Below are 3487 nucleotides of genomic sequence, written 5' to 3'. Positions count from 1 at the left end.
GGTTTCACCATGTTGGCCAGGATGGTCTCAATCTCTTGACCTCGTGATCCGCCCGCCTCGGCCTCCCAAAGTGCTGTGATTACAGGCGTGAGCCACCGCGCCCAGCCAGGGTCTTTTATAAAATAGGTATCCTAGGAGGCATTTGTGGGGTTTTTTGGTTTTTTTTGTTTGTTTGTTTTTTAAAGACTGGGTTTCACCATGTTGGTCAGGCTGGTCTTGAACTCCCGACCTCGTGTGATCCGCCCCCTTGGCCTCCAAAGTGCTTGGATTACAGGCGTGAGCCACCGCACCCAGCTGGCATTTGTGTTTTAATTGACTTAACAGTTCTTATCCAAAGCCTGGTCTGACTGTCCTTTTGTATACAGTTTTTCTTTAGTTCTAAAAATAATGATATTCAGGAAAGTTTTAACATTTTGTAAACGTTAACGTTGCATGTAAGTTTATAGGTTATTACGTATATATTTTTTTAAATGCCGTCATCAGTGAGTTTTTCCCCATTGTATTTTTGCATTGGTTATTATTGCTTTTGTGGATATTTGTCTACTTTTCTCAAGGATTCTTATGACTGATAAAACCTGAATGTGAATGATCACATACTACAAGAATGCACAGCTATTAAATATAGAGCTCAACGATTTTTAAAAACCTTGCACACTTGTATCTCTACCACCCGGGTGATACTACAAACCATACAAGTTCATCCCGGGCAGTGCCTTCTCTCTGCATCTCAGGCTCAATGTCAAGCCTAAGTTAACTATGCTTACAACAGCAATACTTTGCTCACTGAATGGGCCTCCTTTATCTGTTCTACTGTTTTTTGTTTGTTTGTTTGTTTGAGATGGAGTCTCAACTCTGCCACCAGGCTGGAGTGCAGTGGTGCCTCCCAAAGTGCTAGGATTACAGGCATGAGCCACTGCACCTGGCCTGTTCTTCTATTGTTAAAGTTGAGTTTGGTTATTTTCCATTTTTAGAAATGATGATAAACTAGTTTTGAATATCTTGCCACAGGCTTTGGTGTACATCTGTTTGTGCTCCCATTGAGTGTTTAACAGGGTGGCACAGTGGGGTGGTAGGGCAAGTAGTGAGTCCATGCCCAAAGGTTTTCCAAAGCACGTACAGCACTTAGCATATGGGGCCCTTCTCCTGCTCCTTGGTTACCTGCATGTTGTGTCATGTCACTGTATAACAGCTTTTAGCCTTTTTATTTTGTGTGCATTGGTTACATTGGGGTTTTGATTTGTTTTTCATGGTGATTAAGCATGTTGAGCACTTTTTCTTGTGTTTGTTGGTTTTCAAATCTCTGTTGTCAGATGCCTGTTAAAGGCTCTTGTCCACTTAAAAGAATGGGTTGTTTGGCAGAGCACAGTGGCTCACGCCTTTTGGTGATAGCTTTGACCAGCTGGTCAACACTGCATAGACTCCATGTTGCCCCCATAGCCTGGGCAACAGATCACATCTCTTTAAAAAGGCGGGCTGCTATTTGTCTTTGTGTAGTGATTTGTAGGGCTTGTCTTATTTTGGACCTGGGTCAGGTCTATGTATTGCAAGTATATCCTTTCTGTCTCTGGCTTGCTTTTAAAAAAATTGTTAAGGGTTTCTTTTGATGAAAAGGTTATTGATCTGCCTATTTCTATTGGAATATTGCTTCTGCATTAGTCTTTTTTCTTCCATTCAAATTACACATTTGTTAGGGCTTTTTACATTATTCTGTGCACCTTAGTTGTTTTTTTTTTTTTTTTTTGAGACAAAGCCTTCATAACCCAGGCTGGAATGTGGTGGCACACTGCAACCTCCACCTCCAGGTTCAAGCAATTATTTTACCTCAGCCTCTCGAGTAGCCGGGATAACAGGTACCCACAACCATGTCTAACTAATTTTGGTACTTTTTAGGAGAAAAGGTTACACCGTGGCCAGGCTGGTCTTGAACTCCAGACCTCAGGTGACCTGCACACCTGGGCCTCCCAAAGTGCTGGAATTACAGGCATGAGCCACTGCAGCTAGCCTAAAAAACTATTTTTACCAAGACTGCACCTCGTTCTGTTGCCTAGGCTGATCTTGAACTCCTAAAATCTGGATATTTTCTCTAGCTTTGTCTCACAGTAGGTTCTCAAATAATTTTGTTATAACACTGATGAGAAAACAAATCAGCTGTCGAGCCACTGTCTGGGTTTTGTTTGTATGTTCTCCTCTTGTCTGCAAGTTTTCTTTTGGTACTCAAGTTTCCTCCCACATCATACCCTGCATTCCTGAGGTGAACTGGTGGGTCTATGGTCAGTCTCAGTGAGGATGGGCATATGTGAGAGCACCCTGCTTATGGGATGGTGTGTTGGCCAGTATCGGTTTGCACCTTGTGCCATGAGCCACTGGGATAGGCTCTGACTACCTAAGACCCTATGAAGTGGAATAAGCAGGTTGGAAAACCAATAAAAAAACATGAAATAAAAATTCCTAAAACATAATTATACAATCCTATGACAATAAACGATGTAGTTTGAAAGCATCCAGTCATATTTGTGATCGTGACTGTATAGTGTGGTAGGAGGTGCTCCCTCCAATTGTGGCTTTACATTTATTTCAAATTTATGTATATATTCTTTGAGATGGAGTCTTGCTCTGTTACCCAGGCTGGAGTGCAGTGGCACAGTCTTGGATCACTGCAGCCTCCACCTCCCGGGTTCAAGCAATTCTCCTGTCTCAACCTCCCCAGTAGCTGAGACTATAGGTGCATCACCATGCCTGGCTAATTTTTGTAGTTTTCTTTTTAATTTTTTTTTTTTTTTTTGAGACGGAGTTTCGCTCTTGTTACCCACGCTGGAGTGCAATGGTGCGATCTCGGCTCACCGCAACCTCCGCCTCCTGGGTTCAGGCAATTCTCCTGCCTCAGCCTCCTAAGTAGCTGGGATTACAGGCACGCGCCACCATGCCCAGCTAATTTTTTGTAGTTTTAGTAGAGACGGGGTTTCACCGTGTTGACCAGGATGGTCTCAATCTCTTGACCTTGTGATCCACCCGCCTCGACCTCCCAAAGTGCTGGGATTACAGGCGTGAGCCACCGCGCCCGGCTAATTTTTTTTTTTTTTTAAGCCTACAGCACCCCGTATTCCCAGGCGGCCTCCCATCCAAGTACTAGCCAGAACTGACCCTGCTTAGGTTCCGAGACCAGATGAGATCGGGCACATTCAGGGTGGTATGGCTGTAGACTAATTTTTGTATTTTTAATAAAGACAGAGTTTCACCATATATTGGTCAGGCTATTCTTGAACTCCTGACCTCAGGTGATCCACCCACCTCGGCCTCCCAAAGTGCTGAGATTACAGGCCTGAACCACCACGCCCAGCCTATCACCACTACAATTGCCATCACACACTCATTCATCAAAACTTCAGTAATTGCCTTGTTTTTATTAATATTCAGTGGATAGCTCACATTTATTTCAATGTATAATGTTAGAAATGTTTTTAATCTGCCTTCACCTTTTTTAAAAAAA

General features: G+C 43.2%; 1 pseudogene; it reads right to left on the bottom strand.

Annotated features, from left to right (window-relative positions):
• Nucleotides 1–3082: 3082 nt before the first annotated feature.
• On the bottom strand, nucleotides 3083–3201 carry LOC119471319 (annotated as a pseudogene).
• Nucleotides 3202–3487: the final 286 nt, after the last annotated feature.

The sequence above is a fragment of the Cebus imitator genome, unplaced genomic scaffold (genome assembly GCF_001604975.1).
Source record: "Cebus imitator isolate Cc_AM_T3 unplaced genomic scaffold, Cebus_imitator-1.0 Scaffold56, whole genome shotgun sequence".
NCBI lineage: Eukaryota > Metazoa > Chordata > Mammalia > Primates > Cebidae > Cebus > Cebus imitator.
The sequence above is the reverse complement of the archived record's forward strand: the minus strand, read 5'-3'. Positions and strand labels throughout refer to the sequence as shown.